At 38.9% G+C, this 27706-nt stretch overlaps 1 protein-coding gene and 1 long non-coding RNA gene across 2 annotated transcripts in view; both read right to left on the reverse strand.

The window, feature by feature from the left end:
- The window catches only part of tmem132e (transmembrane protein 132E), a 346965-nt gene that overhangs the window by 183142 nt on the left and 136117 nt on the right, over window positions 1-27706 (reverse strand). The gene's annotated exons all lie outside the window — the stretch shown is intronic.
- LOC116700269 (uncharacterized) lies at window positions 1399-14224 on the reverse strand. The gene is made up of 3 exons (XR_004334613.1): window positions 14051-14224; window positions 2621-2627; window positions 1399-1410 (listed from the first exon to the last, which is right to left on the reverse strand). It is a non-coding gene; the product is annotated as an uncharacterized LOC116700269 (long non-coding RNA).

The following is a 27706-nucleotide window of genomic DNA, read 5'->3' on the forward strand; positions in this document are numbered from 1 at the left end:
TGACCCTGTCATACTTCATGCAATAAAAAAAGAAAAAAACTTAGATGGGCTTAATGTACATGATTTTTGGACTGGACCTTTGCAGTGCAGCATATTTTGGTACTTCATACATGATGTCTATTATACAGTAGGTTTGGTTTACCACAAGCTTGTACATTAGTATGAGACTGCATTTTAGCCACAGACTTTAATTGTATTTTCTTCAATGAAGCTCGAGCACGTACTAGTGTTTGCCTAAATAAAAAAATGCTAATTCATTATCAAACACTAATTCCCATAGTGTGTGACCAAGAATGAATCAGACCTACAGGGCAGATTGGATATGAAATGGATACAACAGGTGTAAAAAAGTTGGCAACCATTTTGGAAGCAGCACAAGAACGGGGCTCTAACAGTGGTCCATAGATGCACCCTGCCAAAAGGTTAATGTGGCTCAGTACCCTGTATGTGGGAGTAATTACAATAGGGGAGACATCACATTACTGTTTGGAAAGCTGAGAGCTGTATAGCTTCTTTAGCACTCCAGCCAAATCAAAGAAGCCAAGCACACTTGTTCAGTTGAAAATAAGAATTTATATTTACATCTAAAGACAAGACTTAAAATGACATTGTAATGAAATTCCATATTGTGGTTGGCTGAGTTTGTAAGGCCAACATGCAAAGCTGCAGCATTCACAGAGACTATCTGGTGCTAATACTGTACTGCCACATACTACCCATCCAACACTGCAATAAGCTCACAGTACATGTGAGCGTGTGAGTCAGGCAGTCTCATGTGTGAACCAATGCATGAGAACAGTACAAGCTAAATCAAGCACAATGAAAGGCTCTGATAAAATCACAGAAAAGAGAATGGGGAGTGGAGTTAAAGGGCACTGCAGGGGTATAAAGTCTCCCTTTGAAGAATTAGGGAGTGACCACACTGATTCTAACCAAATGGGCAGAAATGTGACAAGACAGTTCTGTCTGTCTCGCTTCAGTAGGCGCAGCTCATGTGTCGCCCATTCACAATGCAGCAACATGGATAGCAATAAAAAAGAACTTTGCCACAGCACTGGTGGTGGATTCTGAATGGATGATGACAATTCTGAATCATTTCTGAGAAATACATGGAAATGGATGGATGACAGTCGTACATGTACCAGAGCAGCATCCAAAATGTACCTTTACTTTGTAAAGGGTTGGGAAAGTCATTTGCTTCTTGGAAAATGTCTCTAAACAAAACCCTGACATCCAATGATGACCAAAGGAAGGGTTAGGTAACTGCTAAAAGCCATATGCGTCAATATAATTATTATAATTCAGATAAATTGCATATGTTCTTCTTGTAAATCCAAAAAATAGTACTGCACAACATATTTAAATGCTTTTCTTTAATCTAATTTTACATATTTCTAAAGACACAGTTTTCTCTCTCATACACACACCTTGACCATGCTCAGGCTGAACCTGTGCATCACTGGCTTTCAATTTGCATATTTTATTCATGTATGTTTCTGTTTATTTGAGAATTTTATTTTTCTAATAAAACCCAACAACTTTAGTGCTTGAGATAAGAAGTGTTCTCAAAGTGGGCTTAATAAAAGAATATATTATAGCAGAACACTTTAAAAAATAAAGTCAAAGTGCTTTCACAAAGACTGTGCTGAACTGTTTCAGTATTTATCCCTCCACTCATATTCTGTTTTTAAATCCTCCATCTTCAAATTCTCATCACCAAAGTGCATATTATCAAAAAAGTTAAAAGACTTAAAAGCCACGTGTTTAGTAAAGACAAAAGCTTGTATCTATTTTGTAATGTGTCTATACCATCAGGATTATAATGTGTCCTGTGCTCCTGTCTACACATCTAACTACAAAGCAAGGAATCTGTAGGTGTTTGTCCTTACTGGACATGCATATTTTGAGAACCATTAATCCATTTCACTTGGCGGGTATAATCCTGGGGACCTAATAACGTACTTTGTGTCTAATTTGGTAGACCAAATGGTGGAGCTATAACAACAAACTTTACATTTTGGTATGCTGCCTTTCGAAAAAAAACAGCTACAAATAGTAAAAATATGTCCCATATTTCCTCCACGAGGGGGTTGCATGTACAACCCCTACAGGTCCTAATTTCAGTCTCTCAAACTACCCCTGAGTCTAACAAGGCTTTCCCTATGAAAATATGTTAATACCATACATGGGAGTAACACAGGTCCATTGCAAATAAACTACTGACAGAATGTGTATTGGCAGATGATGGCGATGGAGAGATTGTGGCAAAGCCTTTTATTGGCTAAACTATCTTGTGGATAGAGCCTGTGGACATTCTGCACACAGTGATTAGCTAAAAGTCAAACTGAGCCAAATAGAAACTTTTACATCAAATTCCAGCAGTGATACCGCCTTGGACAAAAGACCTTGCTGCGGCATTACAAGTGGCAGCCAGTGCCCACATAGAATCTTTAATTCATGATCTACCACAAAAATTGGCTGCACATTAGGTCTGGGATGTTTTTTTGTTTTGAAGGGAAAGAAGCAAGCAGAAAATATGTATATTTAGTTTTCACACCGGGATCGTACAAATGAGTCCCTGTACGGACACAAAGCTTAATGTCCTTGTAAAAGTGAGCACGCACAAACTCAAACAAACAGCATCCCAATCTAATCAGCGATTCATTGCTTGTCCTGCAGACAGTAATACACACCACTGCTAAATTGATCATTCCCATGATTCCCCAGTAGATCAAAGATGGACTTGTGCCTACATGTGATAATAAATAGACTTCCCTGCACAATGCAATTTATGTTTTCTTCAACAACACCAAAAGTACCCTTCATTTTGCAAGATTACATTTGTTGTTTGGTAGCATCCTAAAACCAAAGGGGAGAGGCAGAGGAAAATAGTGGAAACATGAGAGCATCTCAATTATGCTACTTGAGTTATTTCTTGCTGCTGTGGCTGTCAACGCCCACCCAAAAAGACTAGGAGAATACATTTATTCTACATTACGTCTGGAGGAACAAAAGCCAACGTGTTGTGACAAAACCCTGCAAACCCCCCTTCCCGTAATGGTGGCTTTAGCGTGTTCTGTCCTACAAAAAAAGGAATACAGATTCTGCATGGGCAAACACGTCACTGCACATGCTCAGGGACATTCTCGATGCTCTATTAGAACATTTTTAGAACATTTTCATTCACCCCACTCCAGTGCTTAACTACATCCATTGACCCTAAGAAAAGAGTACAGCTTTGTGGCAATGTAACAAGCAATTAGGAGAGAATCATTCGGGACAGCGTCCATGGCTCGGGGGGTGGGGGGGATGAAACTTTAGGAGTAGGACTACAAGACCTGGCATCAAGGATTGCTTGCTTTGCATACTCCAGATGTCTTCCTACTTTGCCATTGATGCCATCATTGTGTTTGGAGAACGCTCAACAAAGATTTAAGCTGATTCCGCAACTGTCAGTTACTGTTTGTGATCGCGTGTCAACTTTTGACCAAGAATTAACAAACTATAAAAATAAAACCACAGGGTAACTGCTGCATGTGCCACTGAGCACCATTTTTCTTCAAAGCAAAAATTAATTTAATAGATTGATAGATAGAACAGAGACTCCTCCTCTTTGATACATGCTAATCTGTAAAATCATCTGGCTCAGCTTGACTCAAAACCTGCATATCCACTGGAAATACAAAAAAATACTGAAACTATTTTTTCAGTCATTCGTCTATTGCTCGTCTGATGGAATAGAAATGACTCAACTATAATTAATATAGTTGTCTACATCAGCCACATAAACAGCATGTGTTTCACTTGCATTAATACACACACTGTAACCTGATGCATCTTTTTAGTTGGTGTATTTTTAAGTGTATTTTATTCTGCGTATAACTACATTGATTCTGTATTGGGCTGTGATTGCACAGCAGTGCAGGTTCAGTGTAGACATTGCCAGAAGACTGAAGCTGCTGTTGTGCTGCTAACTTGCTCCTTTAGTTGCATGGCTGATGTAAACAATGTGTTAGCATCCAGCATTTCAGGTGCTTTGACATTTTTCCCCCTGCATGAAGCTAGAAAACAGTAGATCCTATTTTTTCTCCTGTGATGAATTGCAGCGGGGGAGCTTTCTGTAGCCAATCACGGCCCACCCTGAAACAAAACAGCAAGTTGATTTTGACATTGAAGTGGAATTAAGTGACACTTAGACTTGGAGTCTGTAGTGTGTCTGCACAGAGGTTAACAGCTGAATGTCTACCATTTGCCACTTAGGCAAATCAAGTCAATTTGATTGTACAGGCCAAAATCACAAGTTTGTCTCAGTGGGCTTTACGCATGCAAACCTGCAATTGTCGCTGTATGTACAGGGAAATAGATGTGGTATAATCGCCCTGTAGGAATACCTAATTCCCCCAGACACTAAAGCAGCTAAGCTTCCCTATCAGGTTTATAATAAGGCAATTCAGCTAAGTATTTGGTTGGACGAAAATCCTGTGGATTCTTGGGCCTGTATGACACAAGGTTGAGAACATTTTAAATATGTTATTAAGGAAGACCTAAAGTCAAAACAGATCACCACCACTTTTCCAATATCTCTTCTCGGGGCCATAATCTCTCACAGGTACCTGTTAGGATGCTCTAACCATGGAGCTGCAGCCTAACAACTGCACATATACAGAAAAAGAAGATATAGAAAAGTTATTTCTCCGCTATCTGTGACTTACAGGGTTGTCAATACTAGACCTCCAACTATTTTATGTGGTCTTCTATGACTTCTCCTCCTGAGTTTATTTTCAAAAGAACCTTCACAAAGACCTAACTTATCTGGCACAGATCAGCTAGACCTTTATTCTCCTGACAGTCACCCTAATGAAATCCACATAAAGTGAGTCCCACTACCTCCTCACCTCCTCTTCACCCTCACCTCTTCCATCTCCAAGACACCACTTCAATCTATACTTTCTTAAACGTCCCTCACTTATCACTGACTGAATTTCGTGGTTTGAAAGTGCAATACACAGTGATATTAGTCTAGCTGCAGCCTTTTGTGTGTTACAGATCCATGCAGTGCAGTCTGGGAGGCCTCGTGGACAGTAAATTAAATGTATCCAGACCAATGTCGTAGACCGTTTCTTTCCCAAAATCTGTGTCATGGAAAGACAGCACTGACTGCCTCACTGCAGTGTGTGTGTGCGCTCTGATTTGAGTTGAATAAGACATGAAAGAGCTTCCTGCAAAACGTCAGTAGGACTGAAACACTCCAATTACAGATAAGTGTCAAAATGAAAATACTGTAACAGACTGTTAATTCTTCAGGAAAATGTGTTCATGATAATGTTATACATTATAACTGTTAAAAGGCAATAGTTTGGGCCAGATTAGTGATGTTGGTTTAAACACTGAGATTTCCTCCTGTCGGTGAAGTAGACATGTGATGCGGAGCTAGCGGGTGTCTAGTAATCTATGTGGCCATAACCTTCACAAAGCATCCCTGTTTCAGGCTAGTGGCAGAGGTTTCAAAAGAGAGCACTTATCTGAATGAAAGATTTCAGTCAGATTTGGTGAAGGGTTGTATGAGGTACTTCCATCAGTGTATTAGCTACAGTAGATGGCAGTCTGCACACTTTTCCATTGCTATATGTAACCCAACTTGACGTCTAACTACGCCCGCTGCCACACACATAGGCCTACAGAGGCAACAGCACATTTTTCAGTAAAAAAAAAAAACAAAGCTGGGGATAACACATCCCAAAACAACCAAGTGGGACATCACGTCTTCGGCTTAGCCATGATCAAATAAGTTCTGTGATCTTGCTTTGACATGTCAGAGCAGCCCTCTGGTTTACTCACTGGGGTTGAGTCGCTGCCTTCCCATAAAGTAAAAAGGCGCCTGTCCAGCCCTTCTCCCCCTCCTGCAATCCCTTTGCCCAGCCTATGCCTTTTTATAGACCCAGTTCTTTGACTTTTTTGTTCTCTCATCCATACAGCCTATTTCTTCACATTTACATCAGTCTCTTTGCTGAAGTTCACTGCTCACTCATTCTCCTGTCTCAGACTGCTGCCCTGGGGCCTCAAGGGTGGACCATTAACAGAGGACTGGGGATTAAGGGACAGGCTTTCCCAGCTGATGATCCTGGACAACTCAGAGCATGGCCACTGCACAACACACTGCAAGAATTAGACTGACCTGGAAGAATGCATGACAAAAACAGACATGCAGGCGAGGTGCGCACAAAAGCAAATTAGACCAATATAGCAGCTGGACTTGTTATAGACTTTATAGATTTACTTAGGACTTGTCAAGTTACATATGATTTTATTTCCATCCAATTAAAACAGGTGGAAACCTTTGCATACCACTAAATGAATGTGGTGGGTCATCCTGTTATAAGAAGCTCCTTACCTTAAAAAATGTATCAGGGAAATCCATGACACAGCCTATTTCAGAATAATTCTAAATATTAATATGCCATACTTCATACAGAGATACTGGTTTCAGTTTCTGAATAAAAAGATATTTGTCAAACTTGGAAAAGTGCAGTTACTCACATGCAAACGCAAACTCAGATGTTGCTGTGTGTTCAGACGCCCTTGGATGTTTCACCTTTAGGGTAACTCAGAAAGCGTAGTGTGGGAGGAGGAAGGTAGTCAGAGTCATGGCGCGTCCGCAGGCAAACACACTCGCTGTCCCAATTTTTTGTTTGTTTTAGTCATTCTATCCACATTCAAAATGTCTCTCTTTTTCCACCCTACATACTATCTATCTGTCTAACAGAATATCTATCAAACAGTCTGATCCGGAGAGATGTCGTGTCATTCCGAGTTTGAGAGTGAGTTGTACTGCGCAAGGAAAAGAAACCTTTAACAATGCATTTTTAGGCACTTGGAAAGAAGCGAAGTGTGTGCACATTTAAAATGCCTGTGGCAATTCTCAGGATTCTATTAACCTGAATGCAATTTGGATCTGGGTAGAAGGCAAAAGAGGCATGCGTATACAGTATATGATGTCATCTAGCAAGCCAACTTCCAGCCAACTATATATATATATATATATATATATATATACTGTATATATATATATATGACGTGGTCATTACAGTATGACACTCAGAAAAAGATAACGATGATAACTCCGAAAAAAAAGTGAATATATTTTAAGCTAAACTGTACGTAGGCTTTCTGATGTGGCAATCAAAGCCACATTTCTGCCATCTATACTGTAAAACTGTCATGCCAACCTGCCATCAGCAATTTCAACTCAGAATAAAACACAGCACCATGATTGCTAGGCCAACTACTAGTTAATAGTTAGTTGATGTGACGGGTCCCCATAGTGTACTTCCCATTTTATCATTAAAGCTAATGACTAATAAAGATGTAGGCTTGCTCAGATTTTCAACTCAAATAAAAATATGCAATGCCACATGGTGTTGTACAGAAACTGGAGCAAAGGTACTTTTGAACCTTTTGTAATGTGGGTCTTTATATTCTCTTTGTATCATAATCCCTTCCCTGAAATCACAATACAGTTAGCTGGGGGTGGGAGGTAATTAAGGCATTCAACAGTGAAATGTGCCTCTCATTTGAGGACATAGTAACAATAGGCAGAAATCGTGACACGGCTGTGTATGAAACACACTGTGGTGGGCAACATCTTCAGGGCGATTGGGTGGCTCCAGATCTGCCACTTCTGATTCCATAAAGCCATGTTGTGCTCTGTTGCAGAGGGGGAAATAGGAAAAGCTACTGTAAAAAAAGAAAAATCCTGACAAATCCTTTTGCTGTTCTGTTAGTTTAATGTGGCTGCATCCAAAGAGGCTGGTGAGGTTAAAAAAAAAAAGTCTTAATGGATTATTTAACAGGACACATCCCCTCTGCATGGCTGCTCACCGGCTGTTACACAGCCTGCTTTTCTCCAGTGTTACTGCCAAGTGTCTCAGTGTGACAGCTGGCACACCTGATCTATCTGATTGGATTAGTGCAATCAGTGGGCAATGTGCTTAAAGCTAACCAGGGTGATGGTGGTACGAGTGCTGGTGATATTGTTAGTCAGGAATGAAAATAACTGGAAAGGCTCCATGGTTTTTCTGGCAGTGTCATGTACTAAATGAAGTCTCTCTTAATATCCAAGAGATCCATCATGAGCATGTGGACTGGTTTGTGTGGGTGAAAGATTAAGATCTAAGTCTGGTTATCAGGTTAATAGTTTAGCTCTTAAGTGACCGTCAACATGCCACTCATGGTTTGTTACAAGTTACTATAACATTAATGTGCGTGGTAAAGGCTGGTAAATCACACAATCAGCACAATCACAGTAGTAGGAAACCAACCTGAAATTGTTATCAACAAGTGCAAAAAAATCCAATACAGGCAAAAACACTTCTAGCTCTAAAGTGGAATAGTTCAGTCCTGGCAGGAAAATAATACCTCAGGATGTTGGAATTACAACCGTGTTTTTTTACTGCTCATGGCAATGGCAAGTTGGCAAAATCTAAGCAGGGCTCTAAGGTGGGAGTGGGTCACTGAGTAAACAGCCTTTTATATTGGATTGGATTTACATTAAAAAAAACTGACCAATTAAACTAACATTTACTTTGAAACACTTTCATTTGGCAGACGCTACCTTTTGACCAAAGCATCTTACAAAATATGCATTAACTTTCCAAAAGAACAAGAGCTAGATGATATTAAGAACTGAAAGTGCAACCCTCCCAAATAAACAGCTAACCAGTGGTTAGAAAACTACATTACAAGTGCTTTTTAAGTTGCTCATATTTTATCATAAAAATACATAGACTCATATCATTCAGTAAGATTCACTAATAACAGCTGCATAGTTGGCCAGTCGTTATCGATAGTTGTCAATAGGTTGTAGAGAAGTTTTGATTTTAGTCTGATGGTATCTCTTGTTACAGTTGACAGGTCTGCAATGCTTGAGCTAACGTTAATGTTAAATAAAACGTTTTTATTGATGTTAAATTTACTGCCGACAGTTATTATATTGGATGCAATCAAGATTCATAAGCTTCAATTTTCCCTGGCTGCAGCTTAATACACTATTACTTATGTAAGTTATTAAAAAAGTTGTGGCTCGTTCCATTTGCATTAGAAAATTTGCATTAGGCACATCTTGATACGAAAACAATGAATTGCTCAGGCCTAACAGTACTGCTGCGTTGCTGCTCCATTGAAGGTCCTTGGCCAACTTCCTCTCACAAAAAATACTGTACGTTTATGACACTAAATTAGTAGCACACGTCAATAAATATTCTAAAAATAAATTCAAAAGTGCTACTTTTGGTAAAAATGACAAACCACCAGTAGCATAGTCTCATCTGACTTCCATCTATGACACCGTTGACAGCTCTCCACGTTGGTTGCTGAGCTAGCGCTAGTTTCTCAGACTGACAAGCCGGGACTCATCCCTAAATCCTAGAGGTGCCAATTCAGAGCTTTTTAAAAGGTAATAAGCTTAAATTACTAATGTAATAATTAAAGTTTAACAGGGAAAGTCCAACTGCTGTTCACTCTCAGCTCAGCTACTTGCTATGACAAAAATTAAATTGCAGGATTAGCTAAATGTTATAATTACTTAAAATGTCTCCTTGCTTGCTTGATATTTAGGTATTTCTCACAGCAGATATTAGGATTGGTTTTAAGGATTGCAGTGGCCACCACTGCCAGCTGTGCACACTGACTTACTTAAAATTAATCTTGATTGTACAACAGTCATCCAAACCTCCATTTTTTTTGCGCCACAAGATTTGGTCAGCACCAACAGAGTGTAATGAGGTAGAATGACCTACTTTAACCAACACCTACAGCATGGGTGGCCTTTCTGAAATGCAAGTACAGCCAGAGACTGTACGGTAGAGAGAGTGACAGTAGCTTAATATAGCTGTCTATACTTCTTCATCTGGTGAGCCACATTGTACGGAGGCCAGGTGTAGCTAAAAGCTCATCCAACTCCGTGTGGCTCTGACATTTGACTAATAATTAAACTCAGTCATCTGAATGTGTGAGGCTGACCTTCTGCTCTCAGGAATGAGTCTATCTAATGATATAATATCTGAAGACGCCAACTAAAACCAGTAATATTCTCTAGTCCAGTCTTTTACGTGACAGACCCGCATGTAGGGGCGGCTGTGACTCAGGCGGTAGGCTGTCTACCAATCTAAAGGTCGGGGGTTCGATCCCTGACCCTGCAGTCCCATACAGGTGTCCATGGGCAAGACACTGAAAGTCGCTTTTGGATATAAGCTAAATTAAATGTAATGTAATGTAGAATGAGTCCAGTTAGTAAACAATATTATTTTTAAGCTGCAGTCTTTTTGGATTGAAACATTGTTGCTCCACAACAATTCTTTAATCATGTGCCAGTGGTTTAGTATGCCAGCCGTGCTCTTGTTCTGGCTCCTGGATTGTTTTTCTCCATTCATACAATCTTACTTTAAAGCTCCTAAGGCACATAGCTTATGTGCATTCAGTTGTGATTCAATAAAATGTCAGAGGGTGATTTGGGACGGCTGCTCAGAGGTAATATTACTCTTTACAGAGAACAGGCGCAAAGTGCTTTGCTCAATGATATGGCGATTTATGCTAATACAGTGTAACACACCAACTACATTACACAGCACATGCCGTAGTAGGAGGATCCTTCTGATGGCATTTTGACGGGCATTATGATTTGTGATGCATTATATGCATGAACACACCTCCCTGGCTGGAGAGAAAACAAAAGGACTCCCATTGACAACAGAAATCTGCATGTTTATGCCAGAAAAACAAAAAAGCAATACACTGATCTATGAATCCCGCAAGGCACCTGATGCCCATTCAGAACTGCATAAAAAACAGGAGACATGGACAGAGCAATGCTTTTGCATAATGTGTTTTTTCTTTTTGTCCACAACATAAAATGAACATTATTTATCCACAGGCGGTTATAGGGTTGCTGATTGATTACTTTTCCAGGTGTGGCTTTCAAAACTAAATATGGCCTTTATGATTATTTTCCACCTCCTCCATACATTCTCACTAAATCCAAGTCAAAGCTTAAAAGTAGGGTGATGGGGCACTTTAAAGTGAAAGTTAAAAAGGCAAAAAACGGTTAGTATAATAGCAATATTCTTTGTGGTAAAAGGTTATCTATAAGTAGACATCACTTGTGTCAATCACAAGCTAATGTGAACCAACCCAGGACTTGTTGATTGCAGGCTTGTTTGACAAAAAAAACAGCGTTTGATTGGTCTCCTTTAAGCTTATTTCTCACTGCCTGACTAAACAGTCAAACATAAAACATATGGCCACACCCTCTATTGTCCCCCACTTGGTCTCTAGATGCAGCAGCAGCTTTTGGTGCTTTAAATAATACAGGAGGGTTGAAATTTGTTCTGAAATTTTAATTGTGGTCTGTTCTGGGGATGTGCATTAGGGATGAAGCAGTGGGCGGGGATGGACATAAGTGCTTTCCAACTGCTATAGCTTCATTATGAGGGGAGGTGGGGGTAAGGTAGGGAAGGGAGGTGAAAGTAAAAAGGCAGAGTAGAAACAAAGAAAATCTGGAAGGATCTATACTTACACTCTTCCCCAGAGAATTGTGCCCCGAGAGCTGGGTCAGCAAACTCCTCCAGCCCAAACCATCACTGTGTACCACAGTATTGATCTGAGGATACATGCACCAGCTACTAACAAAAAGTTCTGCAATCAAGTGCAATTATGCCACATTTATGACCACATTACTGGTCTCTGGTGCTGCAGTAATGCTCATCTGCTGTCATAATTCATACGTAATGAGACAGCTAAATAAAAATGTCTGACCAAGAGGAAATGATCTTTGTTCCTGAATGATTTCCTCACTGAACCAGTCTTGATGTTGCAATGTGGCTGGGATTTTATACAAGGTTACAATGTTCAATTAAAAATGTTACTACAAACTAGTTACAAGTAATTGCAAGTTCATAAATTGGCACGTTTGCCTGAGATAATCCCCATTTTTTGTTTAACTGGCACAAGACTAAGATTATTCGAATACAGAAACAAATTATTTGTAAAATAAATGATTAGGAATTTCATATGTAACATCAGCAAACTGCATTTTCTGCACAATACTGTATAATAATTGCTTCTGCCATTCTGCGGATCTCATGTTTGAAAACAGATTGTCTGATGACAGACTTTGACAAAGAGGGCCTAATGCCTCATTAACATGTAAACAAATGAAAGCACACATCGTTAAACTGCGTCATTGTTTGTCCACATGCATTCCCTTTACAGTTAGAAAAGTGATTAACCCCATAAGGACTCCCTTCACCTATAAACCACAATCATCTCTGCTGGAGCTTGTGTTGCAAACTCAACAGTTAATGCTACTGTACAAAGGGTATCCAAAAATGACCTACATGTTCATTAAATTGTGTCCTTGGAGGCCCTCTCATCTGCAATGCACACTAAACCCATTGTTGTTCTGTAAGCAGCAGCTTATGGGGGGGGGGGAAACCCTATATGGACCCATAACAAGAAATGTTTTTTTCAACTTCATTATATTGCACATTGTTTTAAATGTTTGCCATAATTACACATCTGAGCTAAACATGTTGACGCAGCAACATTTTCTAATATAGAAAATGCATGCTTTATGTTCATTTAAATTAAAAAAAACCATGACATAGAAGAGTGCCTTAGAATATTCATCAGATTTCCTTTTTTTATTGGTGTATAATCATTAGGCCTGAAAAAAAGACAGGATTATTTATCATAATTTTGTATTAAGACAGGGGCTAGGTTGTTGTGTAGCTGTAAAGTTTTTCAACAAATGCCAGAATGCAAAAATGTATTTTCTTTTACGTGAATTTCCATTCTCTGTTGCAAAGAGTTTATATTGTTGGGGTAACGGCTGGAATAACCTGCTTTGTTGGTAAGGAGACAAGACCCATCATTGGCTCCCTGCGTATTGTTTAACCCTTGTGTCGTCTTCCCGTCAACCATGAAAAAACAACATTATTATCGCTTTTTCCGACATTTTTGTCACTTGTTTCAATGTTGTGGGGGCTTTGAGGTTTTTGATATTTTTTATGTCGACATTTTCAGCGCTTATTTTGACGGTCCATTTTTTGTTACAATTTATTTATTTATTTATTTACTGAAAATGGGTCAAATTTGACCCGAGGAACACATGAGGGTTGAGTGCCCGTTAGCAAGGCAGTAAGTCCTGTAGGGAAGATGCTCAGTGACCAACAGTGCAATCTTGTGGTTCCATTGGGCATCAAATAAACAGTAGCACTGCTTAGAAAAAGTGTTTATAAAGTGTTTAAAAATTCTATGTTTCACATGTTAGATAGAGGTTTAGAAAATCAAGTATTTATAGATGGTCAATACAGCAGCTAAATGACACAATTGCTATCAGAAATTGCAGGGACCCAGCTCCATATGCATAAGGAAATGCATCCATATGTAATTGCAAAATATATATCACTTCATACATGATTGATGCAGGTATTTATGGCATTTAATATGGAGGATTCTATTCCCAAATGCTCGGAGCAATCAATGGCAGAGAAGATGAGGAGCAATAATGACTCGCCTGCATGATGAGGTTAACCCTGCCGCCCTGTCTCAGGCCATAAAATAAAAATAAGCCTGAGCACATACCTCCCCATGCCATTAGGCTTGATCATTCGGTGCACATGGTGATAACTCCAGCAATCCTGAAAACGATTGGGGTACAATTACCCAAGATTTTGGTTGTGAGCCCAGACTTTAGTTTCCTCAGAAAGCCACATTTAAAAAAGGTTTGTCGCTTCAGAGAATCTATGCTTTTAAAATGTTTTTTTTTTTTTTAACATGGAGCCACACAGGCTTCCGCGAGCCGGCAGCTACACATTTAAAATTTGCACAAGAGAGGTTCAGGGTATGAATGAGGCCTGGCCCCAGCTGTAGCGGTCTTGTTGTAGCCCAGAGTATTGACCTCAGGATGCAACGTGACTGAATGACAGTTAATCGGGAGCAATGGTAAACTTTCAGAATAAAAGAAGAGAGTGATTCTCAAATATGTGCTGTCAACGACCTTCGGAGTGTGTCAATCAGGGGTGTCAAACATACAGCCCGTGGGCCAGAACCGGCCCGCCAAAGGGTCCATTCAGGCCCACTGGATTATTTTGCAAAGTGTGAAAATTGCAGAGAAGTATTTCATTCCAAATCCAAATTTACCACTTTAATCTCAGAGAATATCAGAATTCTTTTTTATTTTTTATTTACAACATTTATCTTTCTCGGAATATTAGCCCTATATTATATTAGCCCTCTTTCCCGTGTCTGTAACGTCATTTTTTTCTTACAATGGCCTTAGAACGCTGTCGTAGTAGAAGCAATATGCGTTTGCCAGCATCAAGCTGACAACAAACTCTGAGGCAGATACAGTTCCTGATCTTTCTGAAATGCTTTACTGGTCTGGTCTGCTTGAGATCAAATTAGGGGTATGTTGCCCATGAACTAAAATGAGTTTGACCCCCCCGGTGTAGATGATATCACACAGGATATCTTGAGTTGAGCAAGGCCTGCTAATGGCAGAATGGACCAATTAGATGTACTGAAACAGCAGTGAAGCCAAGGACAAAAAAATGATTTTGAGAACATGCCATTTCCTTCTTTTTTTTTACATCAGATTTCAGTTGAATGAAAAATACAATATATATGCCACAACAAGCAAAACAACCAAACAAAAGTAACAAAACAAAGAATATAAAAGCAGTCAGCTTTTTAGGCCTTGGGATAGTTTTAGTTAGAATTTGGGGTACATCTTAAGCTTTTAACTCTTAACATTAATATTACGGTTTCAATTTTTGTAATTTTAATTTAATTTTAATTTAATTAAAAAAATATTTAAATTTTTGTAATTTTATTGATGGTGAATGCATGAAAGTCATTTCATGCATGTTGTAGATTGATAGGGTGAGAGGGAGGGGTAATTACTGAACGTGAAATACTTTTAATTCCCTTTAAATATCCCCTTTTAATAACAGTGTCAGGTAATGTATCAGCTTTTCAATTTAGTACATATCTTACAAACCATCATGTGTCTACGTTATCGCCTCCTTGCTGACCTCTCACTGACAAGAGGAATGGTAAATGACTGTTCGATTTGCAGCCTGGAATACTCCGCTTGGGAGTTAATTCAAGCCAAATGAAAAATCCTTCTGTGCAGGAAAAAAAAAGTTCCGGTGGCCATGCAACACAAAACCGTTTTTACTTGCATTTTTTTTTTATGTTAGGTCCATATGTGTTTGTGTTATGTGGTGAATGTGAAAATGATCCGCTACCTTCTCTGTCAGCTCTAGCCACTGAAAAGAAATAAGAGGAGAAATCAGGCCAAAAGATGGTCAGTCTGATGTCATGTTGCCTGAGCTCATTACTATTTACGAGCTCGCCGGATTGTGCTGGGTAAAGGATACTGATAGCCGGGTTGTCGTTGGCTAGCTGTTAGCCAATCAGATTGAAGCCACTTAGCTTGTTGAATATTAATGAGAACTGGCACAAATCAAGTCTTACTGTAGGCTTTCTATACCAAGCTAGAATGGTTGAAACAAGGTAACCAAGGCTTTTTTCACAAAAAAACATTACAGAGTCCATGGTAGAACTTCAGACATTACCACAAACCACTAATGACATGTGTGGCAGGGCACCTTTAATCCAAGCTAGAAATCCCATGTACAAGGTGAAAAAAGTTTGTGATTGGAGTAGAAAAAAATGAAAGTAGTTTCACGTAAAATAAAATTTCCTCCACCATTAAAGTACCATTTAAATTTTTGCACCATTTTTTGTTGTACCCAAATTTTTTATGTAAACGTACAGTAAAGCCCTGATACTGAAAACAAATATCCAAGGTTTACTTCAAAATAAAAATTGGTAAGTTTCAGTGGAAAATTTGGTAAGCAGTATTCAAGACCATCTTAGGACTGCCAAAGTAAAAACAGCTAAAGAGTGAAACATGCTTTGAATACAGATCCGGACAAAGCAGAAAGTATGAGAGCCTTATTTGTTAATAAATAAAAAACAATTAAAGAATAGTCGCCTAATGAATGATAATCAATACAAACGTCAACCCTTGCAGGCTCCTGGTATTCCTTTTCTTACTGCAGCTAATAAGATGCTCATTGGACCTTAACCAGCGCTGTGCAGCGCAAACTTTCATAAAAACAAGGTAAAAAAGGATGGCAGGACAGCCGTGGGTACTTGTGCCCTGCTGTGAATCAACTGAATAGAGCGAATCCCCTGTTGTCTCTTTTAGGCCTCACATTAACTGATCAACAAGCTCTGTTTTTACTAATCATAATTTACATAATGCATCATCAGCAGGAAACAAATGGCTAACACAGGAAACAATTCACTAACACAGGTCATTTTAACCAAACTGGAGCTATATCCCACCTACCAACATCACACTGTTGAATTAGTGTGACTGCCCCAGGCCTTAAGACATATTAAGTCCCTTTGGTTACTGGGATATGGGGATTGGCCAATAAGGACTGATGATTGATACCTGGATGAACTGATTGCTCATATGTCCATAAATAGGAGTGCCTGGGCAGTAACTCTCTCTCTCTCCCTTCTCAAGGTTGCTTGGTTTGTTTGGACTTTGGGTTGAGTAACTTTTGTGTACTAACATTGCTACACCTTCACACATCCATACACTACACACATTACTGATACACTGATAGCACATTTAACTTTGTTTATTGGAATAAATTTGATTTAATTGAGCAAACAAGTGTGTTCTCCACATTTTGTCATACCAGTGAATGACAGCTAGCATTAAGGCAAGTCATTACCCAGCTGTTTTAGTAGTTTCTCTGTTGTATATAAAGCAAAAATACACAACAATACACTGGATACACTGCAATTTAGTAACACACTTCTTTAAAATTGAAAGAGATTTAATCAAAAACAGTCAAAATGGTGCACAGTCTGAGATAGCTTGATTTCTAGTCTCCAGTGTTGGTCACTTTCCAAAAATAACTGCTCCTAAACTTCCCATAGTGCAGCCCAATAGTGTTTTTATCAAACCTTCAACTTTCTCAAAATTGACAAAGCTCCTTCAGTCCAACAGATGCCTTTTAAATGTTACTGCCCATAACTAGTGAACTGACTTGTTGTAAAATGGATGGACTACCTGTTTCAAATGGGTCAAATGTGATCAGTTCTTGCAGAAAAATCAATGGGCATTCTGTTAAATAATTATTCAATCAATTATGAAGGGAATCCCAAGTGATATTGGCTCAATGAACACATTTGAAAAACAATGTTTTCATTGTTATCAACTGTACCACTACTGTATTTACTGAGTCTATTGAAGTGGAATTAATTAGCCGTCCTATCGATTACCAGTTTACACATAACCAGTCTCCATCAATGGACCTTGGAGAGTTAACTCAAATGCCAACATTGTGGAGAAGATTGCCATTAACCAGACACTTAAAATAAGTCGTTAGACATAAACCCATGATCTGAAGATGACTTACAATATTAAATTGCATATGCAACATGGTAATTAAATCCATAGTTATGTTTATTTAAACTAAAGAATAGTTTAAATAATCATAACCATGGATTTTTATAGTTTAATCATGCAATGTGCACTACAATAGCCTCTTATATGCTTGCATGTTTTATGTTTGATCTCCAACAAACATGTTTAGCAGCTCATTATTGAACACCACCTGCTATCTGAAGACATGGGGTGTTAGACTGGGGTGGAGCGGTACAGTAAAGCCAGACATGGACAATTGGTCAACCATACTAGATCGCGACCCACATTGCAAAGTTAGTAGACTGCAGTTGGATCGCCCCCACTTACTACAACAGCAGTATTTGTACATTAGCTTGAAAGACGTATCGGTTTACTCAACTCTCAACTTCACCAGAGAAAGCAATCCTGTTTGTGGTCCCTGAAGCTCAGAGCACTCGCGGAGTAAGGATTTCATAGCTCTTTGATTACTCTGGAAAATATCTCTGCAAAATCGATAGCATGAAGGCCTGGCTGGTGGCTGCACCCTCGTATCTATTACCATAACATCAGTCTCCAGGTAAAATCTAATGCCTGCAGTGGGCACTGACAAAGTGTGCCAGCAGGTTTTAGTTTCCTGTCTTTTCATCAAAGTCTACCAGACAACATTTACTGCACTATACCTCAATCCTGACAACCTGCAAATGCACAGACAAGCCCAAACAACTGCAATGACAAACACATTAATTGTGTTTACCTTGGGCCCAATAATGCATAATGTCTAGTCCTAAGAAATTCTTCGTAGAGGGAGATATTGTACAGTGAAGTTTTGGGGCTAGAAGCCCAAATGATTCCCAGAAAAGATTTAAAAATCAGGACCCAGAACTTTGCTTGACACTCAATGTCAGAAAGATGGATGAAAATAAGCTTCTGTAATAGACTGGCATTCTGCCTCGGGGGAAGGACTGGTAAACCTTAGCTGCATCTCACCACAGAAACAGGAAATGAGCTGCTGGTTTCCGAACCAATAGCTCCAACAAGGCTTACACAACTCAGCCATCATTAAGATATCAAATTCAAAGGCTGTGGTTCTCACTGTAGTTTTTTGACTTGAGGCATATAGAATTTTATGATGTGTATGCATTTTTCATATAATGAGTTTGTGGAGGTCTTTTTTGTTGAGTTCTTAATTTAAAAGCCACTATGTGCAGCGCTTTCATCAGATTATAGCATCTTTCAAATTACTCCGATGGCATAAACTTTAGCTTAGAGAAAAATAGGACAATCCGGGAAAGAACTGGTGCTTTAATACCATTCACATCCCAGAAGGATATGTAGGAGGGTTGGGTAACGGCATGCACTGCTTCCTGCCACAAACTCAGAAACGTTAAAATACGGCATTATAGTGCCGTAAAGTTTTAGCATTGAGGCTATCTGATTGGCAGTTAGGAAGTCTATGACACATTCAAGTATGACAACCAGGGCAACCTCTGGTGGGCAAGCAAAAACATGCCACACAACTACAAACACGTCCCTAGTTTAAGTCTGACCAATGACCTTTGCAGCATCTCATTTATCCTGTCTCACAGCATGCTTTCTGTCACTTCATACTGACAAGCCGTCTAATGAAAGCACTCAATCATTGGATGAGTGAACACTGTAATGAGTAAAGAAAAGTGGAGACTACATCACCACAAACAGCAACAACAGCCCCTCCCCGAACCTTTCTGGTGGCAGAGGGGGAAAATGAGACTACTTTTATGTACATACAGAGGAGATGACCTGAATGTGTTTTTGCACAGCACCAGATGTATTTGTCAGGAGCCAAATTCAGGTCAGTCAGTCAGACAGCTCTTCCTCAACTAACAGTACATTGTGCAATGTTTACACAAGTCTAGCTTTGCAACTCTGGCTCATTGTGTCACATAACAGTTACAACAGCATTAGTCTTAACATACCTAAAAGGCAAGACTAATTGTCAGTTCCTTCCAAAATGACCACAGGCCTATACAAAATTATTATTTTCAGGTTTCTTTCCTGCCATCTTTATGGTTAATGTTTGATAACTTTAGGCAACTAAAACTACTTTACCAGTGTTAAGGAAAGCTTGAAGTTATAATTAAAAATGGTAGGAAAGATTTGAGTCTCTAGTATCAAATTCATACAAGTTGTGTGCCCAAGCATCCATCCCAACCTCCTCTCCAAGAACCCTAGACAGTTTTCTACCTCCATACTTGCTTCTACCTTTATCTGTTGAAGACAGTCCTAATGGTTTTGGGATCTGTAGAGTTTGTTAAAGGCTGGCAAAACATTGCACTAACAGTGAGAAACAGCTAAGCTGCCAAATGTAGCAATTTAAACCAAGTGCTCTCTCCTTGACCTAATGGTGAGATCATCTTCTACTAACACCAACTACAGTAACAGCAGGTTCACACTAAGCTAAAGACTGTGGGACTGCAGAATACCATTTATTGTATGGATTGCACAATTCCACCAATAGTACAACATAACTGTTACAGCTATTATGCTTTGCAGTCACAATTGAACTTAAAATGTAAGTTGTCTATACATTTGGGCTTATAGCCCAAAATGGCTTATATTATTATCAAAGTGTTGATAAAGAAAGTACACTGAAAAAAATTAGAAATATCTGCTACCCCATCAATGGAACTTACATTGTTTCTTGATTGCATTTGTGTAAAATCATGTAAGTCCTGTTTCCATATGGCTGTATATGTTGATTGATACCGCCATCTGCAAATGCAACTTTGATTTTATTGATGTACAAAAAAAAGAAATTATTTCCTATCTCAACTTAGAGAGCTAATTCATTGTGGAGAATATTTTCAGTTGCATAGCAACCTGCAATTATGCATGCTGTCTGGGGACACAATACTCACTGTGTCCTTCTTCATATCCTCCCTTTAAAGTACACTAGAGTAGTTCCTTTTTTTGGAGTGGACACGATAAGCACACCATATAGCCAGGCCAGGAACAGATCTATTGCAGCCTGTTATAGGGCTGCAATCATAATTAGCCACTAAATAAATCAAAATCTAAGTTTGCATATGAAGTACTCTAAGGTCTAACACTTCACAAGAGCTGACAGTGGCAACATCAAAAGCAGTAGGGGGTGGAGTGGGAGAAATGTTCTGCAGCAGTGCCCACAAAGGATGGAAATAAATTATTTTGCGGTGTGGAGTGTAGCATCTTGGGATTGGCATGAAAATAGCAAACTGAGCTGGATAGCATCACCTCAGGGTCACCAAATCTGTGGTTTTTGGGATAGTTTATTACATTTGCTGCTAATAAATCTTGAACAATAGGGACCACATGGATAACCTTGTTAGTGACTCAGCTGGCTGTATATCAAGAGGATCCTCACCTTTGGTGCACTTTTTAAGAAACGTACATGTGAAGAAAGGACAAGAAAGTGGAAAAGAGAGTTATTTTCACAGATTGAACCTTACCAATGTCTAGGATAAGCAGGTCCAGCGCAAAAGCTTGAGTATCATTGACTTCCAGAGTTCATAGTCACCTGAAGCCGGCAAGTATGGGCCGATGCCTCCAGGCTGTTATTTAGGTAACCACAGGCTAAATCAAATACATTGAACTTTTTCTTTCAACCGCACACCATGTTCCAGCTAAACTCTCATGGACAGCAAATCCAAATCCCTCTGCAAGCTCAATTTACTTTGTCAATTTAAATGTTCTTAGCTCCTCCAAATATAATGATTGTAGGTGTCTTTATATTTTGATTACTCTGAGCGGTTAATAAAACTTAAAATCCTAATGTTCAAAAGTGCAACTCTTTTCCTTAGAACACTGGACCTTAATGTTTAATGTTAAATGTACCAGTCTGGTCATTTGCGTCCCTTTGGATCATCAGGCACTGTGATGATTACAAAAAGCTGAAACAAATGGACGGTTTAACAAAATCTAAGAGTGGTGCAGAGGTTTCTTTTATCTTCCGTAGTTAATTTTTTACATCACTCAGGTGTAAAATCAGAAAACATGAGTCAGGCCAGTGAAACAAATGGTAATATCTTGTGTTGCTGTAGACCAGAATAGTCTTTCTGCTTTTTCTCAAAAACATGACATAAAAGAATAATCTTGAATATTTTGTCAAGATATGAAAAAAACAAAAATAACACTGTTCTAGTTAAGTCTAGGATAGTCTAGTAAGTCTAGGATAAGAGATGTGGTGCAAAGTCTATAGTTTTCTTTTTTATGTCTTCTGAGAATGTAAGGTGACAAGTCCACATGATTTAAACACAGAACAACACATTGTTTTTTGTAGGACACAGAGGGCTGGTGAAAAAAGCATGAATCATAAAACATTAGGTACCCCTGATGATTTTTTTTGTGGCTATGATTGTGCAATGACAAGCAATGACCGGCGTCTTTCTAAAATATCTCTACTATCAAATGCCTTCCAGAAGATAATTGTTTGTGTTAGTGAATATCTGACAATGTGATTCCAATCTGGCTATTGTTTTTTTCTTTTCTTTTTTTTTCTACATAATAGAGCTGCAAAGTGCACTGTAGGCTTACATTGCATTGTGTGAAGCAATCTATGTATTTGAACAGCTCTAAATGAGCTTTTCTATAATGGATTTCAATAATACTTAAAAAAAGTAATAAAATTGTCTAAAGTAAAGTGTATTAATGATGTTTGTATACAGAAATATTGATGGAGAGACAAGAGTCCGTGTGGATTTGTTGTGGGAAGAAACTTTAGAAAGAAATAGCAATGCAGGTTTCAACCAATAGCAGCATTTTAAAAAGGTGAGATCCAACTGGAAATGTGGCTGAAATAGATACACAGGGATTGTGTATTTAACCAAAGCCGTTCTGCTCATGTTGCATACTGATGGACACTGACATGTCAGTAATTAAAACTGCTGACTGCTGTTTATTTTTTTTTCCATGCTGCTCTGCAGTGTATCTTTTCACAGCGCGGCATGTTGAGAAACCATTTTGTTGTAATGAGGAATATTTGACAGTTGGTATACACAGAGCAAACAAACAAAGGACCAGTAATGGATCAGGCTTTCTATGGCTGATACAGATCCCTCAGAAAAGCCTGGATCGCCCCACTACTGTTCTCCTATAGATCAAACTCTACATACCAGGGGCTTGGAACATCCCAATTTATTTTTTACATGCTGTGTTTCCAAAATGACTCTTGTTTGCTCAGTTGTGTGCTTCATTGTGTTTTTCTTTTTTTAATTTCCTTGAAAATATGTCAAACTACACATTAGAAGTAGTATCAATCATTGAAAGGACAAAAACAGCCATTCAGGAATTACTGCAGGAATTATAACAGGTTTTTATTTTCTTTTACAAATTACTAAATAAAAACCTACCTCAAGTAGTCTGGCTATCACCAGACCAAGCCAAGCTCAATAGATTTGAGATTAGCATTGGTCTGGGAAGTCTGCACAGTATTTTTTTGGCGTGACCAACGAGCATAGTTCAAATGATTCTGTACACAACTGGAAAGTCCTTTAACCAATCAGACCAATGATCCGGGTGACGTAGAAGCAACAGCAGCATCAACGGGTTGCTACGCTTCGGTGGCCGCTATGTTGAATGTAAACAAGAAGCTGCTTGGTCGCTTTTTATCGTCATTGTGTTAAACCCTCCAATAGGTTGCCAGGTAGATAAGCCAGTTTGTGATTGGTTCCCGCAAAATTGTGAACTGAAGCAGGAGAATTAAACGTGCAGGTTTCCAGATCGAGCTGCAGGGCGAAATCAAATCGTGGGCAGGGTTTACCCAGTCTATTCCTAAAGGCTAATCAAATAATTGATTCACTAGTGTTATAATCAGAAAAAAGTAAGACGAATTCCAAGGAATCCTCAGAAAAATGAGGAATAGTTTAACCATACTGCCACTCCCCATAACTGTTGTGTTGGGGGTGTTTTAATCAGAAAAAAAGTAAGAAGAATTCCAAGGAATCCTCAGAAAAAAGAGTAATGGTTTAATAGTTTAACCATACTGCCACTCCCCATAACTTAATGTAAAGAGAGTTTCTATGATATTTTTGCTCATTAGTCTCTATTTGCAAATGGACTAATGGCACACTGGATTCCTCCCACAGCTTCCCTGCTGCAGATCCCTTCCATTTAGTCTTAATGAGGTTCACATGGGAGTTGTTCCCTGCTCCCAGTCAGGCTCTCAGGGCAAGGGTTGTCATTTTTTTACTTACTAAGGGCATTGTGAAGCTCAGGGAGAGATCCCTTGCTATACAAATTGACAAGAGAATTACACTGTTCACCCTGATGGTATCACCTCACCTACAGTACATGCAGTTATATCTGCTCTGTTTAAAACTATATATAAAATAAAGTCTCATATGGGCTTTTAATGGGCCAAATCTATGATCCTATACATGTCAATGATTTGGATGAGTGGAGGTGGGGTTGTCTTTACAAAACAACACTTTTAGGATTCTGGCACTGCTAAATTACAAGATATCTCATCTCATCTGTGACTATTATAAATGCAAAAAAAATTCTTTACACCATCTGCTTGGACTAACACAAGCAAACTGACATTTTTTCTCGCACCTGATAGAAAGTAATAATGATTAACTTTATTTACAGTTCTCACCATTTGCTTCTCCCCATCTATGTAGTCAAAAAGGCTATATAGAGATCTGCAGATGGTGAATTACGTAAGTTTTCCTGTTAGTCACCATCTCTCACAGTCACAGTTTAACAGTAATGATCGTGTAGCATTTGCCTGACTGTGTGTTGGCCTGTGTGTAAATATGCCATTTAATGATTTCTTAAGTAATGCTATCAATACAAAAATGTTGCCAACCTCACCAACAAGCTCAAATGCCACTTAACGCCCACTAGACATTTTAGTCCAGCATGTCTTTCATGAATCTAGATAGGGTTTAATTGAGCAGATACTTCATTTTGACCAACCAGTGTGTGAGCTTTAAGCCAAAGTCTACGTTCCATCCAAAGCAAAACAAAGTAGCAGTCAATATAACCCACTCACATTTAAAACAGCCAGTACACTTACATTGTGTTTTTTTTTTCCTCTTTTTTTCAAACACACTGCATATTCATGTAATTTGTCATTCATGCTTCAGGCAATTATTCATTTTGTAAAGACCTAATGTATCCTGGAATTTTCTCTACCATTAAACAGATGGTGTGGGTCAACCCGTCTTACACAGCTGCTAACCCTCAAGAAATTTCATTAGTCTGGAGTTTTATTGGATCGGTTCAGTGTGCCGTGTTTGGCACTCTTATAACATGAAGAGTTGAAATTATGTAGGTTTTTCTTTCAACTTTACGCTACAATCATGGATTTTATTGGGTTGTACTTACTCTCTGGATTCAAGAGTGGCAAAATCAGCTCCCTTACTCTTCTGATGTACTGAAAAAAGCATGGGACATGGATCAAGGTCCTGGTCCAAACCCTCTTTCAAAGGATATTCAAACGTAAAGTATTAGCATTCTTTTAAAATAAATATGAGCATTGATAAGTTAATTAGTTGTAGTTTAGTATTGCACTTCCATTAACTTCACAAGAGACGTCAAAAATCAGTAAAGGCTGAAACATTCAGACTTTTAGTCGTTAGTTTAGGAAAAAATCTAACATTGCCTATTATGCAACCAATTGCATCCTTTCATTACATTCTTCTGGTAAAACCAGACATCTTTCATACTACACCTTCAGTTTGTAATGCAGGTTTTTCTGTGCATTTTCACTCATAAGCTCAAGATGAGATAACCCTGATAACATTATTAAGGGACTATTTTCTAAAACTTGACAAAGTGACACAGAAGTAAATTAGTAAAATAACTGTTCAAACAAACTATGTATAATCACCACCAACACCGGAGTCCCTCAGGGCTACTCATTCTCATTAATGACTGTACCAGCCCTTCACTCGTCACCATTTACTTTAAACACTCTGGCAGCACTCTCTGTTACAACCTATCACAACTCAACACACACACACACACACACACACACACACACACACACACACACACACACACACACACACACACACACACACACACACACACACACACACACACACACATACACACATACACACATACACATACACACACACACACACACATATACATACATACATACGTACAGTAGCAACCTACAAATATATACAATACACAAATCCCCATGTATGCATTCATCATTGACAGCAGTATCAACGTGGCAGATTGTTCAGGGCCATTGAGGGTGCAACACTCCTGCTGAAGTGAGTTCTTCTCTATTCCGAGAATTCCGGCCAATTTTTTACGTTAATCTTGATCGCGTGTACTTTTGATTGAAAAAAAAAACAATCGACAAGCCTCCTACTCACCAACACCAGATCAATCAGACACAAAATGGATGAGCTACAAATGCACATGGAATTGGCCTGTACTGTGTGTTTATATTATATAATAAATATATATTCTAATCTACTAATCTACAATTGGTGAGGTGCCACTTTGTGTCTAAAATACTGGCATATGTTTTTAAATCTGAATCTAGCTGAAACCCATAGAACTATTATGTGGTTCAGGTAATATGATACATTCCCCCATCAACATTAGCACAACTAGACTCATGAATCACGAGCTTTAAAAAGCTCCACTGCCTAATGACTGATCTAGGAGGATTTATTCAGGCGAAGCAGTTGCTCTTTAATGAACACAATTCAGTATATCAGCCAAGAGGTCATTTCTTTCATCAATGCACTCAACAAAACAATGCCACTGAGTGCTGTAGTGGAACTTCACAGTGCCGTAAATTTATGTAGCTTTCACAAAGCCAACAAAATCCACAGACAAAAACAGAACAGCCGTTGTTTCTGAATGGGAAAGGCTTTGTGGCAGCTATACTGTAGGCCTATCTGCTGGTGTTGACTGGAGCTCCATCTGCATGCATTAGATTTTAATGTTCAGGATCAATAGTGGAGAGGCTTCAAAGAGGACGGCAATGTGCCAGAGGGCTCCGCAGAGAAGACATGCTCAGCTACAATGCATCAGGGTGCGTGGATCCCGACTTCTATTGTGCTGTGTGTTTTACATTTGCCCCATTGCAGGGAGCAAGCAAACACTTTTAGCAACACCTCAGCTGTGGAAAGACAGAGGTGAGGAAGAAGACAAGCAAAAGCACAAGACATGGCATGGTTCTCTGTGAGTGGAACAAAAGAGTGTGTCACTAACATTAGTAGAGTAATGTTCAAAGTAGGACATTATAAAGCTTGGTTCTGTGATAGTTTGAGACACGGAGGAGATACACTCCATGGCCAAATGTGTGTAGACCCTCCAACACTACACTTATCTTAGGCCATGAGCATTAATCTGCCATAATGCAGAAACTACTCTGGTTTCAGGCTCTCCACAATAGTTTGGAACTTGGCAGGGATTTGCTCCCATTCAGCCACCAAAGCATCAATGAGGTGATGTTGGCTCTTAAGTTCTGGCTCGCAGTTGCCATTCAGTTCCTCCCATTCTCTTGTGCCTGCCTACCTAAGTGAGCTACTTACACCATATACCAGCACGCCCCCTTCGTTCTATGGATGCTTGTCTGCTAAACATTCCAAATATAAAAAAGATCAGCTGGTCACTGGTCCTTTGCCTTTCGTGCACCCTCCCTCTGGAATGGCCTTCCATCCAGCGTTAGGGAGGCAGGCTCAGTGGACATTTTTAAATCCAGACTTAAAACATTTCTTAATTCAAATCATTATGGACATGTTTAAAATCCATAACCTCTGAACCTTTGTTTTATTGTGTTTTTATGCACTATCCTTCCTGCTTTAACAAATCTAACCTGTGGTGTTTCAATTATATTTCTTTTTATGTTGTTGATTTTATATTTAGCATTTCATTTTGCCTTGTATATGGACTAAATTGTGAATGGTAATTGTACATTTTTATGTGAAGTGTTCTGAGACCATGGTCCATGATACTAATTTACTAACAATTTACAATAACAATAAGTTGAAATTGAATTAAAAAGGTTTCAGATGGGGTTGTGTTCAGGGCTCTGTGCAAGCCTGTAAAAAAAAACATTACATTTTTTTGACCTGGCTTCGTCCTTGTTAAAACAGGAAAAAGACAAACACAAAACTGTTGCCGCAAAGTTGTGAGCACACCAGACCAAAGGTTTATGGACAAGGGAATCCACATACCTTTTGCCTTATAGTCTACATAAAAGGATTACACTGACAA

This window comes from Etheostoma spectabile, chromosome 13 (genome assembly GCF_008692095.1).
Source record: "Etheostoma spectabile isolate EspeVRDwgs_2016 chromosome 13, UIUC_Espe_1.0, whole genome shotgun sequence".
Taxonomy (NCBI): Eukaryota; Metazoa; Chordata; class Actinopteri; order Perciformes; family Percidae; genus Etheostoma; species Etheostoma spectabile.